This window comes from Rhea pennata, chromosome 3 (genome assembly GCF_028389875.1).
Source record: "Rhea pennata isolate bPtePen1 chromosome 3, bPtePen1.pri, whole genome shotgun sequence".
In the NCBI taxonomy this organism is placed as follows: domain Eukaryota; kingdom Metazoa; phylum Chordata; class Aves; order Rheiformes; family Rheidae; genus Rhea; species Rhea pennata.
Window position 1 is genome coordinate 68,646,793 of NC_084665.1, and position 12,151 is coordinate 68,658,943.

A 12,151-nucleotide genomic window follows, 5' to 3' on the forward strand; every position below is an offset into this window, starting at 1 on the left:
ATAATTTCTAAATAATCTAACATGTCTGACTAGAATGAACTTTGAGATCAGGAAAGACTTCCATCTAATTTCTTTGATTATATTCTAATATAATGTTAAGAAAGCATATGATAGGTTAATCAAGTTAATCAAGATATGAAATAGAAGTTCATCTAACAGACTTTTTAAAATCCAAATGATAAAAAGCCTAAGTTTAAGGACATCAAAACAACAATAAAAGCAACAAAAACATTTTAATATGGCTTAGATAAACTGGAATGTCTCTTTTTGGAGAAAATACATTCTCAAAAGCTTTGGGGGTTTGCAGGATGGTAGCTTATTAACTGAAACTGTCACAGCTTTGAACTAACCTTTTAGCTCCTCTGAGTTGTTTTGCCCTATTTGTGTAATAAAGGCATGATTCACAGAAAATATCTTTGACATTTTTGGGCCATGTAAAAGCCAGCATACTGTATTTGCTAGGTCCGTGACTAGCTAGTATACCGAATTAAATCCTAATCTTATTGAAATAAATGGGAATTCTGCTTTTGATTTCTGTCATCAGGATCTCAACACACTTTCAACAGCAAGAGTCAGCAAACAGAAAGTCTCTATTTACAATGTTCTTGAGATCAAAGTAGGAAGAGAATTTTTGGCCTGCATCATCTGTAATTCTTAGTCTGTAATATCTAATCCTCCACCAGTTTTATGATATATATTAAAACACATTGAGATCAAGGAGTTAAACTGATACAAAAAGTGAGCAATGACAGCAGACAATCCAAGCCCTTATGTCTTTGCTGACTTGCTTACGTTAAACAGCTTTTGAAAATAATTTTGTAGGAGCCATTTAGTCAGCACTGTTCCTGGCTGTGTAAAGCCAAGAGAGAAGTTAATCTAAATAGTATTCTTAAGCATTTACTTCTCTGACACAGGAAAAAAACAAAAAGGGAGAAATCAAGCACAGGAGAAAAGAATGGACCTCCTACAATACGGAAAAAGAGGGAATAGAGCATTATAGGCACACAGAAAGCCTTAAGGATTTAAAAGTCTATTTCAGAGAGAAATATAAGTGAGCTGTTATCAGACCTTTTAGGTAACATCCTCTCCATAAGACTCTTAATGTGGGAATACATACTGGTATCTTGTCTGTCTGTATCTATATGATGAAGGGGTGCCTCGTGTTCACATCATAAAGTAGGGCCACAGCATTAAGGTGCTTCTAGTAATATTCATTGCAGCACTGGACACAACTACAGTCTAGAAATCTACATAAAAGGCAAATCCACTACTCTATTTTGTACATAAAGAGGGGAAACAGGTCCGTGTCCATAAATCACCCACTCTCCTCCCAAGATAATATTTAAGAAAAAGACAGGTTTTCGTAAGGAAAACAGAAATGACTGTCAGACCAGCCAGAAGAGCCATAGTAGATTCAGACAAACATCAGAATTATGCAATACTAGCTTGGCTAAAAGCATAGCCACGCTTTTTTCCATGCTCCTTCTTCGTGAACTATCTGGACAGAAGGGGGAGAGTTTCTGCACTATGAACATGTAGTGTCTGTCTTAGTAAAAATAAATAAAACCTATGCTGAGAATGAGCAATAAAAACAGTTTGACAATAAAGTACACTGGAAATGAAAACATAAGCCAAATACAAAATGGTCAACATAAGCCATTCATCAGGTTCAATTTTATCATTCTTCCCAAGCCATGACATTAATTCCTATAATCTTTTGTTTTTTCAGGCGATAAAATCCAGGATGGGTTCTTTGGCTGTTTTTCAGATCTCTGCTGTCGCTCTCATTACGTGTCTTTACAGTTTGGTCACCATGATTGATAGTTCTCCTAAAAAGTCTGTATAAAGCAAGTCATACTCAATAAAGTTCATTCTCTAGCTTTTGCACACAATGAGTTTGTTTAATTCCAGCCCCGTGACATTACACACGATGTGTATGTAAGCAATTTTAAATACTTTTAAAACAATTTCTATTGTTCTGAACTAATCTATGGTCTCAAATTATATTTCTTAAAGAAAACCTCACTGCATTCAACAGTTAGATATGTATCAGATAGAATCTGTAGACATTCCATATCACATTCGTCTCACTGACGTTCCCATTTGAGAAGTTCATTTGCTACCAAGGTGGGATTTTAGGAACAAGCTCTAGGCACCTGCCCAGAACCTCAACTTCAAGATTGAGGTCTACCAATCATGCAATGATGTACTCTGTTTTTAAAAGCTGATATTCTAACTGTTTTAAGATCTTTAACAAAAATCTTGAAAAACTGATCTTAGTGTCCTTGTCAACAACCTCTGCTATAATCCCTTCCTCCTGTCTCTCTTCCATAATGTGAACTAGCATATGTGGGCTGGAGCTTGGCTGGAACATACTCCAGGGCAAAGCATCCTGTTAGCACATCACCAAGTATATTACAGTTTAAAAGCTACATGCAAGGCAGAAGCATGGCCAAAATGCAGACTGGCAAGAAGTTGTATACGCAACCACATGACCATGCCAAGAGCAATCTTTCAGTGCAATGGAGCTGTTGACAGAGAAGTCTTTCCGCTGTGTGTTTTGCAAAAAGTATCAAAAGACACACATTCTTGGAAAACAGCATGCACAAAAGCAGACCAGATCCATTCCCTGGGGCCCTTCCAACGCTATACTTTAAAAGTCTCTGCTGTCACTGCTGAAGCCTTGATTGTTACCAGTGCCATTCTTTCTCTGCTAAACAAGTAGCCATGGCAAATGTCAACAGCTGGCCTCATCATTTCCTGTGGATTTACCAAAAGAAGAGAAAGAAAATACACAAGTTTGTTAATGTCACATGTGCTCCTAGTCACATAACATGGTAGATCCACTTGTTTACCTCCTGCTATTTAGATGAGAAGATATGTCTCCCGACTTCTCATCTAAGACTAATTTGCAAATATGTGGGGCTTTCACATACATAGTAATTGATGTCTGTGGTTGCTGGTATTGTACTGACCTCTCTTCTTCTCTACATTTTGACTTCATAGAATGATCATATTTGCAGTCCTGAAGTTGTCAAGAAATGAACCATGTCTGCCCATATAAAATTTTAAATAAAACAAAGGAAGTGTAATATACTCTGTTAGAGTCTTATGTCCACAGCATAGTCACTCAATGTGTACAGCTGCATGGAATCCAGGCAGCTAGGCACAACTCAGTAACAAGGTAACTAATATAAAATATAAAGCAATGGAAGAATCTGCACATTAACATTACTAAAATCTCCAAGCAAGAGGTCCAGACTAAAAATCTCCAAATTCCTAAATACTAGAAGAGTTTCAGCCACACACTCTTGGGAATATGGGTATTCCCAAACACAGTCTCACTCTGCGAAGGACAACATCCTCAACTAATTCCAGAGCAAATGACTCATCACAAAAATCTTCCCATCCAAATTTTCCATAACATCCACACCCTCTCTGAGGGCCACCACTCTTCCAGACTCAGTTTTTAACCAGCCTGTCTCTCTCCCTCCCCATCTGATTTCATAGCTTGCTGCACTGGACCTTCTTTCTTTTCTAATTTTTCTTCCCCTAGCTTCTTCAACTGTGCAACAAGAAGTACTGGATTAGGAAAGGAATCCTGGAACAGAATTCTGAAGTCCATCTCTTAAAAACTACATATATATAATCTGAGCTCTGTGCTGATATTGGCTTCCCAAAGGAATATTAAGCAATGTGTCAGGCCTTATTTTCAAAGCACTCAATACTCTGGATTGAAAATAACCAAAAGGTTCTTTCAAGGCTCAAACCTGAAAAACGTGACAAGCCTTGTTCTAAATGAAACTTTTTCTAGAAACAATTAGGAATATTTCCACAAAAAAAATTAAGTTTCCTCTGGGACTAGGTCAAAACTCTGGAAGTAATGACTGCAGAATCTAAGGATCATATAGACTTGACTCATTTTCTGCTATAGGTGTTCCCTTTTTGGACTTTTATTCTCTCTAACATGGAGCAAATACCTACTAACATGGATACTGACAAAAATGGCCACAAAAACAACTGTTAGCTATTCTCAAAATTCTTTGGCGAGGATAAGGAAAGCAATGAACTTCGTATATCATGAAGTTATGTCACAATACACAATGATAATGTACTTGCATGCTATGATGGCAGCCTAAGAACCTTTTATATTGGTAAAATATGTAGAAAATATTAACAGAAATACTGCTGTCTCTGGGCTCAGCCCCTCATATTCCAATTCTGATTCTGTAGTAAGTGCATCGCTTTTACAAGAATAAGAATATGTATACAATGGTATCTAGTCCTAATCTCCAGATGCTACAGGAAAAATACTAACCAAACGATAAAATCATTAAGGACTAAAATGAAAAAGAACCACAGTTATAGCTCCAATCTGTTTTCCATATCACCATTTCAACTATAAAGCCAATAACTAAGGTAATGCAAAACTACAAACCGAAATTCTGTAAAACACAACATTGCTTGTTCTAAACTAGTAAATGCTTCTGTGTGTAATATTATTGGTATGTATATTGTTTGCAGGTTTGTATTGGAAAACAGTAACTCGCATCTTTCTAATATAATACAGCCTATTGAATTTCCGCAATGTTTTGTAGGACCTTGTAGATATTCTACCATAGGCGCCACTAATGAGACCACGTACTACAAAAAAGAAAATTGAATTAGGAAAAGAATGGAAATAAACTAAGAATAGGGGCCTGCAAAGTAATTTGAAAATAATTTTCTTTTCTTCCTGGCAAAGCACAAGGCAAATACTTTGTAGGGTCATAAGGAGGGTTTGGGGAAAACAGTTTGGCAGTGAAGTGACTTTACTGCTCTAAAGTCTGTAAACTCTAATAACAGTCAAGCCTTTACTTCCACAGGAGAGTCAGTCAGGCCTCTGGAGTTCTGTCATTAATATCTGCTAGTGATTTTTGCAGCAAGCTACTATTACATTCCCAATAATTTTAACATTAACAAACTGTCATCTAGAAATTTATTTTGTGCATGAGTTTTGTGTGTGAGTGCCTCATTAGGTTACTAACACTAATACAGCAAAAACATACCAGAAGTAAAAATCTGTGCAAGTATGGTAGCTAAGCATTCACTTGAACAGAATCAACTATCAGTTATCCATCATTTTGAAGGAACAGTTCCCCTTCCACTTTATTGTGCTTATTAGTCCTTTATGAGACAACAACAGATTAGATAAATCTGTGAAGTGGTAATCTTTCGCTTCAGATTATTAGTTTGTTTGTAAAAGGAAACAATAGCTCACCTAACTTGCAAGTACTCCAGAAGGCAATAAAACACATGCTTTTAAGAGTTTCTATCTTGGTGAGCAAAGCATATTCCCCAGCTCCCTTTCTTCCTATTGTGTCAGTATTTGAACTCATTTGTTTACAGGATGTCATCTTAAGAACTGTTAAACATCATTTTGCAGGTCAGTGTATTCTGATACACCATAAAGACAAAATAAACCATGTAAAAGGAATATCAAGGAGACAAAAAATAATTTCTTCATTTTCCAGTTCATTTTCCAGAGTCAAAGGATGGGAATATCTGGAAAAAGAAGAATCAGTACATATTTGGGTCAGAATTTATTATTTGAATTTATATGGTTTAAATCATTGAGTGTAATTCAGCCTTAAAAAAATTACTTACTCTCTCTTTCTTTTCTGCCTTTTTTTCTTAATGTTTCTTTTGTCATCTATTCTTTCTTCTTTCTGTCCCTTCACTTTTTCCCTTCTTCCTTGCCTTCTTCCTTATTCCTCTTTGCCTGTTAGCTGTCATTTAACTTCTTTCTACAGAAATATATCCGTACCTTAGGTGAAAACAAGACAACTATTAAACAGACTGTAATTTATAACAAGAAGTTCACACCTGCTAAGTCTCGCACATTGTGTCAAGCTTATTCATTTGACCCTCACCTTAAACAATCCTACTGTGATAACCATGTCTCAAGGACAGCACAGTTCCATGGAACATCTCTTCTCAGTCCAGCAGGCTGCCTGGTATCTTGTAACTAAGGGCACCTAGCACAAGATCATGCAAAAAACAGAAACTAAAGACAATAAATTGTGCACATCTTGTGGTAGAGCCCCTTGCGTGTGCTCCAAGGAGTACTTCCACAGGGAAGCTCCTCAGCTGCAGCAAAATGCTGTTCTAACACATGACAACCTCAACCTTCTCCGTGACGTAACACATCAGATATGCATGTCACTACAGAGTCAACACATGACAGATTTCATATCTTAGCATGAGAAAAGGACACATAGATAGACTGTGTGTGTGTTCATGCGTATGTTTATTTAGAGAAAGGAAAAGGAATCAAGTCGATGACTAGGCTAGCACAGTCTTGCCTAAGAATCCTGCAGACTTGCATGAGTTACCACTACAAACTAATTCTTGATTATAGATTTTCCAGTGCAAGGAAAGATGGCTTAATATCCATCCTACTAAACAGGTTTAGAGCTATTCATTTATCTGCAGTTTCTCACTTGCTGAATCCTAACAAATCAAAAATAAGATGCATTTTGGTAATAGCATACAAAAAGTTAGAAACTGCAACTTATTTTTATTATAACATACCTTTTGGTGTATTTCTTGTGTACTTTGGTGTATTGTATTACACAAAGCAGGAGAGAAAACTCCATTGTTTTGGGCTGCAATTCTATACAATCAACTAGATGAATGGGCAAGGTAATGGTATAAGTGACTTTTTAAATTCAACATTTAGCAAAATGAAAGTGATAACATTAATTGGATACAAATTTGTTCAACAATAGGCAACCGATTACATATAAGCAGAGTCATTTATTCAGAATAAACACACTGAGATGGAGAATAGAAAAAAACCCTCTATTAATGTTACAACTATCACACCCAATTCAATAGAATAAGTGAAGTTTTTTAATTGCTTCCTAATTAATCTGCTTTGAAGGTGGTTTAGATTGTCAAAAATTAAAATGACTTTCAGAATTCCCTCCTTTAGTGGAAGACAGTACTGTGACTATCACTGCGAAGCTCCAGAAAGCTTTTCACTTCATATCCACTCATTAATTTCTAGGAGTAATAGGCTATCAGCACTCAAACTGTGTCAACGCTTTGGCAGCAATGTCCTTCCTACCTTACAGAAAGAATGACTTCATGGAAATATGCAGCTTCTACAAGCTCAAATTTTAATGCTCTTTTTATTAACTAATAGCACTGGGATGCTCAGCCTGCAACTGTGCTTGTGAAACAAGCTAAGATGAAGAAAGCAAATGCATATAAAAAGACTTTTCTATTCTTTGTCGCTAAACTGGTTGCAATGAAAAGTAATTTAAATTGTATTTTACATCTTTGATTTTTAAAACCTACTTAGTACATCTAAAGCTGAAGAGATAAAATTCTGGTTTCTCTGATTCAGTGAGAGTTTCAGCATTTAACTGGAGTTAGATTTAGAGTTACAGTTAAAAAAAAACAATCCAAAAAGTACCATCCTTTTTTTCTACTTAATTTGAGGAAAATGGTCATACTTCCAATGAAAGGAACAATTGACTAAAACTCCAGTAGGTTATAAATAATAACAGAATGTTAACATAAATAGATCCAAGGAAGCGAACTGACAGCTGTCTTGTGGTCTTCATAAGAATTTTCAAGAACTGAATACACAAAAAGGTCATTTTTTGCTCCCTTTTCCACTGGTCTAGCTTGGTACTATGTTTCCCGAAATCTCTGCTACGTCATTACATCCCATTGCTGCTGATCCACAGATGCCTAATTTTGGATAGATAACTCTGCTCAGCTCTGTTCCTCTCTGACACGTTTTTAGGCTCTGGAACATGGAGAAAAGGAACAATAACCTTCCACAACATGAAACAGGGAAGAGCAGTGAAGATGACTGAGAAAAGACATCTTTCTTTCTCCCCTCCTCTCTTCTGGCCATAGAATTATTTTTTAAAAGTATCAAATATTCTTTGCAGTATTTCTGTCCTGAAAAGACCACAATAAGAATACTGATACAAATGTGTTTTGTCACTGGTGCAGATAAAAGGTTACAAATAGTCCTTTGTTACAGGATATTCCTCTTATGTGGCTAGCTGTGCAAAAAAAAGAAACCTTGATCTTTAAGGAAAAGTAACTAGGTGAAATCCCAAAGTTTAAATTCTTAGATCCTAAAATAATCTTCTGGTAGAGGCAGTTACTTTTATTTATACTAAGAAAGCAATATAATCTGAATATTTTGGTACCGAATTCAGCCATTAGGTCCACTTCAGCTGCTCCCAGCAAGATTCACTTACATGAAAAGGAGTTACACATATAATCCAGTTACTGAAATCTGTCATGATGAAATGGTTAATGGTGCACCGAAATAATAATCTATTGCTGTACAGTTAGCCTTAAGTCCCAGTATGGAAGTTTAAACGATGCTTATTCTCGCAAACTCCACAAAAAATAGACACCTAAAAGCTAGTAAAACCAGTGGGTGAGATAACAGCCGTGCTAAACATCTGTTCAGTAGTTTCATTACTGCTGTTGCCAGCACTTCACCTTTCCATGCAATCTACAGTCCAGTTGTTAAGAACCTAAACACCCAAAGATTGTGTGGGTGATGTGTTACTCAATAAGGGAGGAGACTAAAAACAAGAGTACTTACAAGGAAATGTTTCACAGCAAAAGCACAGTCTAATTGAATTACTGTCTGCAAATTCCTTTTATTTCAAGTGAGTTTGGAAAACATACGCATCTGTTTTAAAATAGATATCAGCCTTCTAGAGAGATTACCAATTCTTAAGATATGTCGTTATGAGTTATTTTAAAGGCAATAATCCAGGTAGCAGCATAGGAAGCACTACAGAGATTCTGCTGGTAAAGGGGGAGCAAGCATGAACTTCCCTCAATTCTGGTATTATCAGAGCTCTTCCCATATCCTTCAATTGCAGCAGAGATCTTCATTACAAGGCTTCTGGAGAACAGACTTTTTAAGGGCATCTGCGTATAACAGTAATATGAACACTATCTCATAGGATATTCTACCTGGCCTTCAGCTGCCATTCTAGAAGTGTTCAGGATCTCCTTAGACCCTATTGGCCAGCCTCATGCTGATGTCTCAGACACTGTATGGTGTCTAAAACTGCACAAAATGCCTTTGTTTTCACAAATGAATCCTACTTTTAGTGTCTGATCTTGCAGACTGGACAGTGATTTGCAATTCTCCCTTTTTTTCAGTGTCACAAGGCCAAACATCTGTAGACTAAAAGTAATTGAGCTGTTCATAAACACAATGGCACCAGATCAAACACAGAAATCATCACTAGCCGGGATTACAGATTATCTAAACTCTTATTCTAAACTCTGAGATTATAGATTATCTGAACTCTTATTCTCATTGCATTCTCCATCACTACCACAGACAAGACTGCCAGCACACTTGTATAAAAAAATAGGAAACTCTTCATGATGGCAACCTTAGGTTTCACTTTTTCTCCCCCACACAAACACACTACACCTTTGTCTGGCTTCAGTAATTTTAACTGGAGTTCTGACTGGTGAAAGAACTGAACAAGCTACAATGAATAGCAGTCTCCTCTTGCTGTTCCCTGTATTTATTTTACTTCTTAAGCAATTTTCGCTTTTATTTCCCTCTTCTGCTTCCAGGGGGGTATGAATGAATCAAGATCATAAGTCACCTTGTGGTTGATGTGAATACCTGTGTATGGCACAGGCATTTATCTTGTATCATATGCCCAGCATCGAAGGAAATGGAAGTAGAACACATTGAAATAGAGCTTGGTCCAGCAAAGGTCCAGTAAAGCATTTAAGCCAGTAAACAGTTTCACTGAAGTTAATGGCACTATTATTATATGCAATAAATTCACACCATGGGTGATCATTAGGGATGGAAGTTGGAACTACTTACCTGCTGAAGGGTTGGCATACATTTCAGTGCTTTGTCAGAGCACGGCTTGCTTAGTCCATAATTTGCAGGATCATAATCAGAGAGACCATCTCTTACAATCTGATTACAGACCTTCCATAAAAACGAAGTTCTGTTCCAATTCCTGTAAGGTTATATTGGGCAAAACCATTTCTATACATGGAATAAAATAATCCTAGTATGCTGAACTCTTGCATCATTATTTCTTCACTAACTTTCACTTGGATAATTATTATAATTCAACAAAAGAGCAACAAGTAAACTACGTTTCTATGCCAACATACAGAAATTATTTATGATTATAAAATTATACTTGATTTTTATTTTCCAAATTATTATTTAGCATATCTTTTAGCATACACAATGTATCTTTTTCCCATGAGGATGTTTTGCTGTGCTCAAGACAAAAATCTAATTGCATGATTCATATTACTAAAAATTGTCTTATAATTATATTCTAATGAGTATTTTGCTAGAAGTACATTTACTGGTCACACGAGAAGTACATTAAAATGTTCCAAACTTAAAAGACTGTTTAGCTTCATTTCTAAATAATTCAAGTTCCATTCAATGGAAATGTAATTTTCTGCTTTAAATGTTTTTCTACTTTCTACAGAGCATTATGGAAACAATTAAAGGAAAAATGCACTATTTATTTCTATCTAGATACTTATTTGATTCCCATCATGTAGATTGAAAGAAACATCTACTTTCTACAGAGAAAGAACAGAATAGTTGCCAGTATTGATCTAGAACCAGGGTAAGCCAGAAAATACAAAAATCTTTGTTGGTGGAGTTTTACCAAACAATATAGTTCTCATGTCCTATAAGCATGATAAAGTATATGTCCACTACACTACTATGTCTCTATGTCTTATTTTGTAATTTGTTTAACACAGACACTTATTTTTACAACCACTGTATAAAATAGGCTAGCAATGGTTAATGACAATTATTCTGAAGTATCAACTAGATATAGGTATTGCAATTCCAGACTGGCAGAACTGCATACCTACTGAATACAAGTGCAAACACTAACAATGGCTATATTAAAAAGAAATTAGGTGTATGCACCTAAGCTGCTTGCAGTAGTTTTGTTTCAGAGTACACCTTACTAGTCTACCCGATGCATGATTTATTTAGCAGCGAGTTACGTCTGCATGCAAGGGAGTAAGTAGCACATCCTCCTTGTCCTCCCCATCTGCCTCTCATCCTTCCAGAGAGTCAGCACACCACCATTTTTCCTCAGAGCAAACACAAAGCGTAAGGGAAAAAAAAAGAAACAAAGAAAAAATAAAATCGAACTTTCACAGAAATAAAGCCAACGAGGAAACCTGGGGGGAGGGAAGAGCAGAAGAGGCGAGTGGGGCGAAGCTGCGGCCGGGGCAGGACTCCCAGCCAGCGGCAGCACAGAAAGTATTTCAGAGCCGAGACCAGACAAAAGAGGGTGTAGCAGCTGCGCGCAGGCAGGCAGCCTCTACACATGCCAACTGGCTCCGCTCGGGAGGCAGAAAGTCTATTTCTGGAAGAAAATAAAAATATATATCTACACAGACACACACGCCCCTATGTGCCCCCGCTCGCCCCCTCCCAAGCGCTGCCGCGAGGCAGGGCGCGCCGTCGCCGCCGCCGCCCGGGGTAACGGCTCCCGGGCGGGGCGGCGGTTAGGTCCCCCGACACACGCACACACACACACACACTTACCTGTAGCGAGGTGCGAGGTCTCAGCCGCTTGTGGGCGCAGGGAGCCGTGGGGCTGCGCGGCGCCGGCCGAGCACGGGGCTCCCGCGGCGAGGCGGCGGCTGGTTCAGGCAGTGCCCGGGCAGCGGCTCCCCTCGCCCTTCCGCAGCTCCGTCCGCGGCCACGCTCGGGCGGAGGCAGGCACGGCCGGGCGGTCACCGCCGGCCGGGGGCGGCCTCCCCCGGCTCGCCCCGAGGCGGCGGGCGGGTGCCATCGCGGAGGGCTCGCCCGAGAGCTGCGGAGGGCAGACGGGCCGTCAGGCAGCCGGCCGCCGGCGGCGTGGGCGCGAAGAAACTTTCCCGGCTGCTCGGCGCGGTGCCCACCCCGTCCGCACGGGCGACGCCCCCCGCGCGCCCTCCCGCCGCACGCCGGCAAAGTTTCACTCCGAAACCCAACGGCCGCCGCCCGGTCGCCATAGAAACCACCCCGCTGACCGGGGGCGACGGGCGGGCGGGCGCCGAGGCGCGGGGCGCCCCGCAGAGGGGGACGCGGCCCCTTCCCTACCTC

At 39.0% G+C, this 12,151-nt stretch overlaps 1 protein-coding gene across 4 annotated transcripts in view; it reads right to left on the reverse strand.

Moving 5' to 3' along the window:
- TMEM200A (transmembrane protein 200A) overlaps positions 1 to 11,781 on the reverse strand; it is a 56,466-nt gene extending 44,685 nt beyond the window's left edge. The window contains exons 1-3 of one of the 4 annotated variants that reach the window (XR_009957750.1): positions 9,887 to 9,944; positions 5,647 to 5,806; positions 5,330 to 5,544 (exon numbers count right to left, since the gene is read on the reverse strand). The gene's annotated coding sequence lies outside the window, so the exon portion shown is untranslated. Of the gene's footprint in view, positions 1 to 5,329; positions 5,545 to 5,646; positions 5,807 to 5,912; positions 5,940 to 9,886; positions 9,945 to 11,608 lie in introns of those variants that run through there. The other 3 variants (XM_062570908.1, XM_062570909.1, XM_062570907.1) reach the window with 3 other exon arrangements.
- Positions 11,782 to 12,151: the final 370 nt, after the last annotated feature.